Source organism: Gracilinanus agilis, chromosome 2 (genome assembly GCF_016433145.1).
Source record: "Gracilinanus agilis isolate LMUSP501 chromosome 2, AgileGrace, whole genome shotgun sequence".
In the NCBI taxonomy this organism is placed as follows: Eukaryota; Metazoa; Chordata; class Mammalia; order Didelphimorphia; family Didelphidae; genus Gracilinanus; species Gracilinanus agilis.
In genome coordinates, this window is record NC_058131.1 from 580,332,719 (window position 1) to 580,344,847 (window position 12,129).

At 38.8% G+C, this 12,129-nt stretch overlaps 1 protein-coding gene across 2 annotated transcripts in view; it reads left to right on the forward strand.

The window, feature by feature from the left end:
• Nucleotides 1–282: 282 nt before the first annotated feature.
• BNIP2 (BCL2 interacting protein 2) overlaps nt 283–12,129 on the forward strand; it is a 30,086-nt gene continuing 18,239 nt past the window's right edge. For both annotated transcript variants that reach the window (XM_044662443.1, XM_044662444.1), the window contains exon 1: nt 283–347. The gene's annotated coding sequence lies outside the window, so the exon portion shown is untranslated. The remainder of the gene's footprint in view (nt 348–12,129) is intronic.

Genomic DNA, 12,129 nt, shown 5'->3' on the forward strand with positions numbered 1-12,129 from the left:
AAACAGCGCGTGCGCAACTCTGGGAAGAAACGGCAGAGGTGGAGTTTCCTCTCCCTTCCTTCCTTCCTTCCTTCCTTCCTTTAAGCTGGGCGCCACTGCCTAGCTCGCCTCACCCCGCCCCAAGCGAGGGAAGTGGTGCAATGTTGTCACTTCCGCAGAGGCCCCCATCTACATCCAGGTCAGTTCTTTTGCCGCTGCAGCTGCGGCTGGGGGACCTGGCTGGGGTCTCTGCCGCCGACCTAGGGGGTCTGGTGGAGCCCCGAGCAGGGCCTAGCTCTGGGCCGGTCTGCCCGACTTCGCCGGCCTGGAGGGGCGAAGAAGACGAGGAGGCGGAGGCTTCCTCCCGGGTAAGTGCGGACTGGGCCGGGGCTGATCTGCGGGAGAGCTCTGGGAGGGGAGGAGCTGCTCACACCGGTAGCCCCGAACGGGGCCGAGCCGGGCCGAGCCTGGGAGTTGCCCACATCAGCAGCCCGGGGGAGGGGGGATGGGCAGGCGGAGCTCTTCGCGGCTGAGGGACCAGCTAACTGCAACTGAGACTCTCATAGGTTGTTCTTATCTGTTCCTTCCCGTTTGCCGCTAGGTGGGGATGGGGGCAGCTGCTGAGGGTGGAGCTCATCATTTCTAACCCGCCCCCCCCCCCCCCCCCCCGGGAATTCCAGGTCTTGGTGCGGTACCTAATTGGGCTACGTTGCATATTCCTTAACTGGATGGTTTTGCCCCACCAAGTAATTTGCCTAACCTATTAGGAGTCTTGTACCCCTAGGGGAAAACTGCTGAAGAGGTGTTTATACTCCCAGTTTGACTACCTTATTGCCAAATCAAGCCGAGATACACGTGGTGATACGAAAAATGGAAACAGCCCCTTTCTCTGAGTTACGTACCTGCCACCTTTGTAATATCTATAAGCTTACAGAAAACTTCTGACAAAAATAATTGCCCACGTTCCCAAGATGAGTAAAGTTGTTATTTGAGGAAGGGCTTTAGAAACAGACATTTACAAAAATGTTAATGTTAAATTAACTCAAGTAAAGATATATCTACCCCAAAAGTCTTAGACGCCTAATCACCTTTTCTGTTCCCTTCTTTTTTTGTCAGAATCTTAATTCTTGTAAGAAGATTAAGTTTTAGGGTGTTAATTATAGAATTACAACTGAAACTACCCTGCAGTGCTGAGTGTGTATTTTAAATCTGACACCCTTGTTCCCCCCCAGCCCTTTGAGGCAGCTAGTGGCACAGTGGATGGAAATGATCTGGAATCTGAAAGACCTGAGTCCAGCATTGAATTCAGACATTTACTAGCACGGTGTGAGATCCCAGGCGAGTTAACTGCTGTTGGCTTCAGTTTCCTAGACTGTAATATGGGGTTAATAATAATAATAAGCACCTACCAAGGGTTGTTGGGAGAGTCTAATGAGTTATCTGTAAAAAGTACTTATTTCAGTGCCTGGCATATAGTAGGCACTATTTAAAGTTCCTCATTCCTACTCTCCCCAACTTAATAAAGTTTCAACTCCCAGAAAAATCTGGTAACTCAGTTTTACAGATGCAAAGCTTAAACTAGACCTTTACTTCTTTATTATAGTAATTATCATTTCTTGCTCTATAATGAAAGTGTAAGCCTACAATTTTTCTTATACTGTCACATATATTTTGAAATTGCCAATATACAAAGTTAGCATTTTATCTTACATCCAGAGTATTTACATTTACAATTGTACAACCAAGTCTTAGAAAAGTAATGCCTATTCTGCTTTGGAATCTATACTTGATATCCATTCTAAGACAGAAGGTAAGGTTTTTTTTTGTGTGTGTGTGTGTTTTTTTTTAAGTAATTGCTGGTTATTACCATTTTTAAAATGTATACCAGCATTAAGGGCTTTAAGTACCATTATATCTCAGGTGTTATGTTTTTCTTTAATATTTATTGCATTTACCAAATTTGTATATTTCCAACAGTTGATGTCTTTAACTTAAAAGTTTCTGCTCAGAGGTCCCCTAATTTCCTTTTCAAATCATTGAACTCTTCCCAATTATACAGTGGGCATCCTATCAGGCAAGCATTTAAGATTTGTTGTTGGTAGGTAGATGTTAACAGTTTGGGAGCTAATTTAATATGTCCTATAATATCAAAATTGTGTACTTTAAGGTAGGGAAATCTGAAAATATTTAGAAGAAAATAATGAGACTCCTATCTGAACATATCTTGACTGCCCACCATGTAATTCATTTAAGTTTACAATACTATTATCAAAGCCTAGTCTAAACTAGACCTTGGTAAGAATGGATGTTCAACTTGAGCAGAACTTTTGTCAGTTTTGCTAATGATGCTAACCTGTAGCATTTAAAATGTAGTTCAGAAGTAAAGTTAAATCATAGAAGTAATGGATATGATTTGGAATGTAGACTCTAAAAGACCACCCCAGTGCAACTATCAATAATATGGAAATAGGTCTTGATCAATGACACATCCAGTGGAAATACAAGTCTGCTTGGGGGTGGGAGGTGGAGGGGAGAGAAAGAACATGAATCATGTAACCATGGAAAAATTTTCCATTAAAAAAAATTTTTTTTTAAATCATAGAAGTGAGTTATCCCCAGATTCTCCCTCCTTCACCCCACATATCAAAATCATTTGAAAAGTTTTGATTCTACCTCTCAAGTCAATCAGTATTTATTAAGCTATATGCTAAGTACTGTATTCAGTGATACAAGGGAAGGCAAGAGCAGTCTCTATCCTTGAGAAGCTCAAATTCTAACAGAGAAGATTTGCATGCAAAAAAATTATGTGAATATTGGGTATGTTCAGAGAAATTGGAGGTAGTCTCTAATGGAAAAGCATTAGCTTTGAGAAGGTCTAGAAAAGACCTCTTGGGAGATGGAGTGACCTAAGACTTAAGGGAAGCCAGAAAGTGAAGTAAGTATGGGAGATAGTCAGCAAAAAGACATTAAGGGCAGCATTATTAGATTGTAGAGTACCTTGAGGGGAATAGAGTATAAAATGACTGTTGGTATAGAAAGGGGCCCGTTTGTAAAGGACTTAAAAATTCAAACAGGATTTTATATTTGATTCTGTAAGTAATAAGGACCTACTGGAGTTTACTGAGTAAAAAGGTGACATGGTCAGACATGCATTTTGGAAGAAAACTGGTAGCTGAATGGACCGATGGTGGAGAGGCTTGAGCCACCTAAATAAAAATATCCAGCAAAGGAGACTGAGAAGGAGCAATTATAGGTAGGAAGAAAACCAAGAGAGCAATATCACATAGAGAAGGCTCAAGAAGAAAGCAAAATTTGGAACTGGTATCCAGTGATTGCCTTTAGTTAAGAGATTGTTGGAAACACCTCTCATTGGGGAGCAATTTCAATTGAATGATGAAGTTGAAATGCAAACTGAAGAGTTTTATAAGAGAATGCAAACTCATTTTAATGGGGGAGATAACGTGAAAACTATGTACAAATAAGATAAATTGGAGATAGAGGATCAGTAGAGGGAAGGCACAAGCATTAAGGGGTTCAAGAAAGATTTCTCATAGAAGATGGGATTTTAGTCTGGAGTTGAGGGAATTTGACAGTTGTGGATGTAGAGTATTCAGGCATTAAGGACAGTCAATGAAAATGTCTGAGTCAATATATGGGGAGAATGTCTGAGAAACAGCAGCGGGCCAGTGTCACTGTCACTCATGTCAGAGAATGAGGAGTAAGGCATTTAAAGGTTGGAAAGGTAGGAGGGGCCCAGGTTGTGAAGGGATCTGAATGCTAAACAAGATTTCATATTTGATCCTGGAAGTGATAGCCACTAGAATTGTTGGATGGGGACTGGAGAAAGGATAGTTAGGTTTGATATGATCTAGATAGATAAACATTTTAGAAGGATAATTTTTGAAAGAGTGGACTGATGAAAGACTGGGAATGATGGACACTAAACAGAAGGGTATTGCAGTATTCCAAGTAGGAGGAGGTGGGACTTGGACCAGGGTTGTGTGGCAGTGTTAGAGGAGTGCACCAATAGACCATGTTGTTGGAGGGGTGGGAAGGGTAAGAGAAAGTAAGGAGTTGAAGATTTCCCAGCTTTGAATGACTGGGAAGTTTGTAATATCCTTAGTAGTAATAGGGAAGTTTAGAAAGTGATAGGTTTAGGGTAACATAATGAGTTGTTTGGGACATAATGGGTTTAAGATGTCTATGGGACATCCTCTGTGAGTTGTATATGTATAATAGGCATCTGAAGACAAGAAACTGAAAATTAGAGAGGTTAGGGCTATGTAGGGATATGTAGATTTGAGAATCATCAGGATAGAGATTTTAATGGAAACCCTGGGCTCTGATGAGATCACCAAGGGAAAATAGTATAAGGGAAGAAGAGAAGAGGACTCAGGACAGAATCCTGAGGAACACTCATGGTTAGTGTGTATCATCTATAAAGAGTCAGCTACCGAGACCCAGAAGGAGTGGTCCAACAGGTAGGAAGAAAACTAGGTTGGAGTAGTGCTGTGGAAATGTAGGGAGGAGGGTGATTAACATGTCAGCATCTGCAGAGGTCATAAATGATGAGAATGGGGTTGGGGGGGGGGGGGAATGTCAGATTTGGCACTTAAGTAAAAGATAGGAAGATAGCTAGCCAAGGTGGATGTTATCAAATGAATTTTTTAATGGGTATAATATGGAAGTGTTTTTAGGCAATGGGAAGACCCGGCAGCAAACAGGGAAAGACTGAACCTTACTGAGTGTGAAGATGATAGAGCAGCAATCTAATGGAGAGCATGAACTAAGATCACGAGTGCATGTAAAAGGGTTAGCCATGGCAAGTAGAAGGACCTCTTCTTCACTTGAGACACTAGTGAAGAAGATAGTGGGAAAAGACATTTGAATGACTTGAATTTGAGGAGAGAAGAGGGAGCTCTTAAGAATGGTCATAATTTCTCCCCCAGTATCTTTAATCTGTTGCCTTTAATTTCAGTTACCACCTTGGTTCATGTACCCTTGACTCTTTTATTATAGTAGTTTCCTAAGTGATCTCCCCTTTTCAACTCTCTTCCCTTCTGTCTGTCCTCCACACAATTGCCAAAAATCTTCTTTTTGACATTTTAAGCCTTTTATAACCTTCCTCCAAATTATCTTTCCTGACTTACTATACATTATTTCTCTTGATACACTGTATGGTGCAGCCATACTGACCTTCTAGCTATTCCTGAATGTACTTCCTCTTTACTTTTGCCTTGTTAGAATTTCTAATTTCCTTCAGAGCTGAGTTCAGGCTCTTAACTCTTACATGAGGTTTTTCCTGATCACCTCAGCTATTAGTGTGCCATCAAATTATCTTGTATATATTTATATATGGAACATAAACTCTTAGAGCAGAGACGTTTCATTTGTCTTTCTATATCTGGGGCACAATATAAGAATAAGCACTTAAGCACAGTGGATAGAAGTCCGGGCCTGGGTTCAAATGTAACCTCTGGCACTTCCTAGTTTTGTGACCCTGGGCAAGTCACTTAATTGCCCCTAACCCTTGCTGTCCTTCTGTCTTAAAATTCAGAAGGTAAAGATTTAAGAAAAGAAAAAAAAAGAGGGGCAGCAGCTGAGGGGAGGGGTGGTAGCTGAGTAGATTGAGAGCCAGGCCCAGAGACTGGAGGTCTTAGGTTCAAATGTGGCTTCAGACACTTCCTAGCTGTTTAACCCTTGGCAAGTCACTTAACCCCCATTGCCTAGCCCTTACTGCTCTTCTGCTTTGGAACCAATATAGAGTATTGATTCTAAGACAGAAGGTAGGATTTTTGTTTTTTGTTTTTTGTTTAAGAAAGAAAGAAAAGAAAAAAGCATGTGTTGATAGAGGAATAATATGTAAATATGTTGTTTAAGGTCTTAGCTGAATTCAAACCCTGCCTCAGACACTACTGGTGTGACCCTGAGAAAGTCACTTAACCTGTCTGCCTCAATTTCTTAATTCATGAAATAAATATAATAATACTATCTACCTCAAGATTATTATGAAAATAAAATGAAATAATATTTCTAAAGCACTTTGCAAACCTTAAAACACTGTATGAATACTAGCTTTGATATTATTATAACAAACAGTTCTCTGAACTGATCAGACTTTATCATGTTGTATTTAGTCTGGTGCCACCCCTTCTTGAAGGTTATGATTCATCCAAACCGTTTTAATGCTTACCTCACACCTTTGCTCAGACTACTTAAAGCCCTGTCCTTTGAATGTCCTTTTGGTCATTTGAATCTCTTTGTGTTCTTGAAAGCTTATTTCAAATGCCATTTCCTTCTGAATGTCTTTCTTGATCCTCCTGGTCAGTAATGACCTCTAGTATCCCCCATATTACTGTTGTTATATCCTAATACAGTGAGTTCAATATGTACTCTAGTTATTTTTAAAGTGATCCCTTTTTTTCTTTTAAAATTATACTCATTTCCAAATATATCCCTCCTTTGCCCAGTAAGTCTTCTCATGTAATACATTTTGAAAACAAGTTTTACGATGCCAACCAAAAAACATGGGCTGTGATAGTTATATTTCAGAAGGGAACACCATTTTCTCAGCTCTCTGAGGCCAATCCTGGTCATTCTAAATTCACAGCATTCAGTTTTATTTTTCAGTTTAAATTGTTTTTGTGAATTTTGTTTTCCATATTCTGCTTAGTTCACGTTTTATCAGTTCATATTAATCTTCCTAAGTTTCTTTGAATTATATTGACAATTTCTTATGGCATAGTAATATTTCATTATTATATATTATGTACCATATTTCATTATTATATATTATGTACCACAATTTGTTTAGCCATTATAAAAACACTGGCATTCACTTTGTTTATTTGTCCCTTACTACCACAAAAAGGACTACTATGAATATTTTGATTCCTTTAAGACCTTTCTGCCTTTTGACCTTAAGTTTGGTGGTTAGAGGTGGGTCTTTAAATCACTTATTTAGCATAAATCTAAATTCCCCTAACAATTGATCAAAGTTCTATCAGCAGTGTGTCAATTTGCCTATCTTTATATAGCCATTCTAAGAGTGATCATTTCTGGGGCAGCTGGGTAGCTCAGTGGATTGAGAGTCTGGCCTAGAGACTGGAGGGTCCTGGGTTCAAATCCCTTCAAATCCGGCCTCAGACACTTCCCAGCTGTGTGACTGGGCAAGTCACTTGACCCCCATTGCCCACCCTTACCACTCTGCCACCTAGGAACCAATACACAGAAGTTAAGGGTTTTAAAAAAAAAGTGATCATTTCTATTTTTTTATCATCTTTGCCACTTTGCTGTATAAAGTGAAACTTCACAGTTGTGTTGATTGTATCTGTTACTTATTTGGAGCAGTCTTTCACATGCTTGTTGATAGTTTACAATTCTTTTGAGAACAATTCCTTCATATGTTTTGACCACTTACCTATTTCAAAATTGCTCTTGGTCCTTTGAGTTCCCTCTTCTCTCCTCTTCTTCATATCCTATTGCTTATTTGCCCCTTCACTTCTATCTGATATGATATATGATATGCCTTACTCCTTGCCAAGGCTATAACCCTCACCCCCAACACCTTCCCCACTCCCCATACCTAGTCAAACAATTCTGCTTTATCCTGCTCATTCTCTGCTGCCTACTAATGTATCTTCCTTGTCTTGGAGTCGGGGTCAGGGGCTCCTCACTTCCCATTAAAATCATCCTATATCTTTTTTGCCCTTTGAAACTACACTCTTTAAAAAGGTCTATAAAAGGTGCCTCCACTTTTCTCCTTCCACTCTTAATCTTACAGCCATGATTCAGGCCTTATTATTTTACTGAAACATCTCTCTCCAAAGTTACCAGTGATTTCCCATTTGCCATATCTAATGTCCTCTTCTTAGTCTTCATTCTCCTTTACCTCTCTGCAGCCTTTGACACTGTTGTTTTATTTCTCCTACTTGGTATTCTTCTTGGTAGGTTTTTGGGGAAACACTGTCATGGTTCTTCTGCCTATCTTGACTTTTCCTTCTCTGTCTTCTTTTTTGGATGCTTTTACAGATTGTGCCTTGTAACTATAGATGTCCCTCAGATTTTACTCCTGGACCCTCTTCTCTGTCAAAGCTATAGTAATACTTGTAAATTAAACCCACTCTCTATATGTAATTCTCAAATCTTCCTACCTTTCCCCAAATTGTCTGCTGACCTCTAGTCTTAAACAGCCTGTTAGACATCTTAGACTTTTAAACTAGACATGTCCAAAACAGAACTCATTATCTTCCCCCAAATCTTCCTACCTTTATCTGCTCTATTACTGTAGAGGGCAATACATCATAATATTTCTGTCTCATAACCTTAGAGCCATCCTCTCCTCCTTACTGTCTCTCATTTTTCCATATCTAATCTGTTACCAAGGTCTATCAATTTCCCCTTTTCATCATCTCTTAAAAATGCCCGCTTCTCGGGGCAGCTGGGTAGCTCAGTGGATTGAGAGTCGGGCCTAGAGAAGGGAGGTCCTAGGTTCAATCCGGCCTCAGACACTTCCCAGCTGTGTGACCCTGGGCAAGTCACTTGACCCCCATTGCCTACCCTTACCACTCTTCCACCTATAAGTCAATACACAGAAGTTAAGGGTTTAAAAAAAAATGCCCGCTTCTCTACTCCTGATACTGCCATCACTGTGGTACAGAAGAACCTCTTCACCTCATATCTCAACTATTGTAATAGCTTACTCATAGATCTGCTGCTTCAAGTCTTTCCCCATTCCAAATCCATCCTTCATTTAGCTACCAAAGTGATTTTTCTCAAAGCCCTGGTCTGACCATGTCTTGACCCCTACTCAGTAAACTCCAGTGGTTCCCTATTGCCTCCAGGATCAAATAGAAAATCCTCTGTTTGGCATTCAAAATTCTTCTTAACATAGGCCTCCTACCTTTTCCAATCATTTTTACCTTGTGCTCCAGGCAGGCCACATACTCTTCTGTCCAGTTACACTGGGCTCTTGGTGGTTCCACAAACAAGACACTCCCATCTCTGTTCTGAGCATTTTCTCTGGCTGTCTTCCATGTGTGGAACATACTCCTCCTCTACTCTGCGTATTGACTTCCTTTAAGATCCAAGTAAATTTCATCTTTTACAGAAAGCCTTTCCTAATCCTTCCTAATTCCATTGTCTTTGTTAATTATTTCCTATTTATTCCATATAAAATTTGCTTTGCATATATTTGTTTGCATGTTATCTCCTAATTGTGAGCCTCTTAGTAGAGCAAGGACTGTCTTTTGCCTTTTTTTATATCCCCAGCACTTAGCACAGTGCCTGATATATAGTAGGCATTTAATTAATATTGATTCATTTGTCATATGTTTGTATTGATTTCCAAGTATCTTGAATATTAGACCCCTTATAACAACCGAATATCCCCTTTATATCTCCCTTTTCCCCTCTCAGAAAGCCATCCCATGTAACAAATAATTTTTTCAAAGATATTTGATGCAAAGATTTTATCAGCTGTTTTGTACAGTTCGATTCCCTCGCTAGACTATAAAAAGCACATGGATGGAGGAAGAACTATGTCTTATAAACATTTTATTTTCCTCTAATTTGAAGCACCATGTTCTGAACAGGAGGTGCTCAATTAAATATTTAGTGCTTTGCTTCGTGCTATCATATAGAATCTTATCATTTCCTCTAATACTTCAACCATTAGTCTGTTCTTATCTACTGCTTTCTCTCCCTTACCATCCCTAGGTTTTCTCCTTTCTTAAAAAAAAACCTTCATGATTCCTCTCAGACTTCCATATCATATATCTTTTTTTCTCTCTCAGTTGAGGAAAAAAAGCTGTATTCTTTTATTCCACTTTACTCTTTTCCTACATGCTAGCCTCTTGTAGTCTTCTGATCCTCGCCATTCTAATAAAATTGCCTCTTCCACATTAACAGCTATCACTTAATTGTTGAATCCAGTTGTTTTATCTCAGTCCACATTCTACTTTATCTCTGCAATTCTGACACTGTTGACTTAATTTTATTGGTTATTCTCTACTTTCAACTTGAGACTGTTCTCTTGGTACCTCCTACTTTTCTGGCCATTCCTTTTCCTAAGTCCTCATCCTTTTCTTATCTATGCCCCAGAACACTAACTTATGCTGCTTTCTTTTTCAATACCTGTTTTGAGACTTCATAGACAATAATTAGAACGATTTAGTGAAAAGTTAAAAGAAAGGCAGGTTTTGATAATCTTTTTTTCCATTCTAGTAAATATATTAGTGAATTAAAATTAAATTTAATGGTTTTTAAATTTTCTCTAATCAAAAAGTGGGTTGTTTTTAAAACAGTGAAATCACTAAATTTCTGTTAGGATTTTTATGTTATAAATATTTAAACCAAGGAAATGCTATTTTCAGATAGTAGAAACTGAATATATTCAATTTAAGAAATGGCTACTAATCACCAACCGTGTATAAGACATTGGAGATAGACAAAATAAAAACCAGTTCCATCAAGAAATATGTGATATATTTCTGTGGATAAAACACAGATAAGTAAGTAATTATGAATAATAGTATTTATAAAGCACATGACTATTATTACTCTCAAAGGTAGTCCTTATCCTACTTTTATAGATGAGAAGATAATCTGAGAGGTTAAGTGATTTACCTACCATCATACAACATAAATGCTAGGATTCAAACTTGCGTTTTCTTGACTGCTGCACCACGTAGCTCCCTCAAGAATGTGTACAAGAATTTTGGGGCAAGAGAAAAACTTGGAGGTGGAGATTTGGAAAAAGTTTTTCAAAATAATGGCCCTGCAGTAGAGCCTTTGCAAGTATTCTAAGAGGTACTTGGCAGAACAATGTGCATTTCAAATGGGAAGATGGCATGGGGACAGGGCAGCACAACAAACACAAAAGAATGATTCCAGTCTGAGTTTGGAAAACAACTCATAGTACAGTTTGACTAAAACATAATTATTGTCAAGAAAAAGTATGAAATAAGTCTAGAAAGATAATAAACCAGAAACTAGTAGAAGTGTTACTGTGTGGAGTGTTCTTCTGGTTCTGCTCATTTCACTTTGCATCAGTTAGTTCATGTAAGTCTTTCCAAGATTTTCTGAAGTCATCCTACTCATTATTTCTTTATAGCACAATAGTATACCAATACAGTTACATATGGTTTGGCCATTCCCCAGTTGATGGACATCCCATCAATTTCCAATTCTTTGCTACCACAAAAAGAACTACTCAAGTTTTTTTGTACAAATAGAGCCTTCTCCTCCGTCCCACACTTAAAAAAAAATCTCTTTGATATACAGATTTAGTAATGGAATTACTGGATCAAAAAGTATGTGCGGTTTTTTTGGGGATGGGGGGGGTTGTATGTTTTTTTTTTTTTTAACCCTTACCTTTTGTATTGGTTTCTAGGCAGAAGAATGGTAAGGGCTAGGCAATGGGGGAAGTTAAGTGACTTGCCTGGAGTCACACAGCTAGGAAGTGTCTGAAGCCAGATTTGAACCCATTACCTCATATCCCTAGGCCCATCTCTCAATCCACTGATCACCTAGCTCTCTCTGAGTATGTACAGTTTTAAAGCCCTTTAGCATAGTTCCAAATCGCTTTCTAAAATAGTTGGATCAGTTCACAATTCCAACAATGGTGTATTCATGTCCCAATTTTCCCACATCCTCGCCAACATTTCTTTTCCTTTTCTGTCATGTTGGCCAATCTGATGGGTGCGAAGTAGTATTTCAGAGTAGTTTTTATTTGCATTTCTCCCAGTAATTTTTTAAGAGTAAGGAAAAAAAAGAAATTATAGTATTTTTTCATGACAATAGATAACTTTGATTTCTTTATCTGAAAACTGCTTGTTCATATCCTTTGATCATATAATTGGAAGATATATCTTTATAAATTCGACTTAGTTCTCTATGTATTTGAGAAATGAGGCCTTTATCAGAGTTAACTTGTAAAAAAATTTTTTTCCCCAGCTTTTTGCTTTCCTTTTTAAAAATCCTTACTTTCTGTCCTAGTGATAACTCTATAAAAGAAAAGCAATGGGTAAGCAAATGGGGTTAAGTGACTTGCTTGGGGACACAGAATTAGGAAGTGTCTGAGGCCAGATTTGAACCTAGGTCTTCCCAGGCCTGGTGCTCCATCTGCTAAGCCACCTAGTCCCCTGCTCT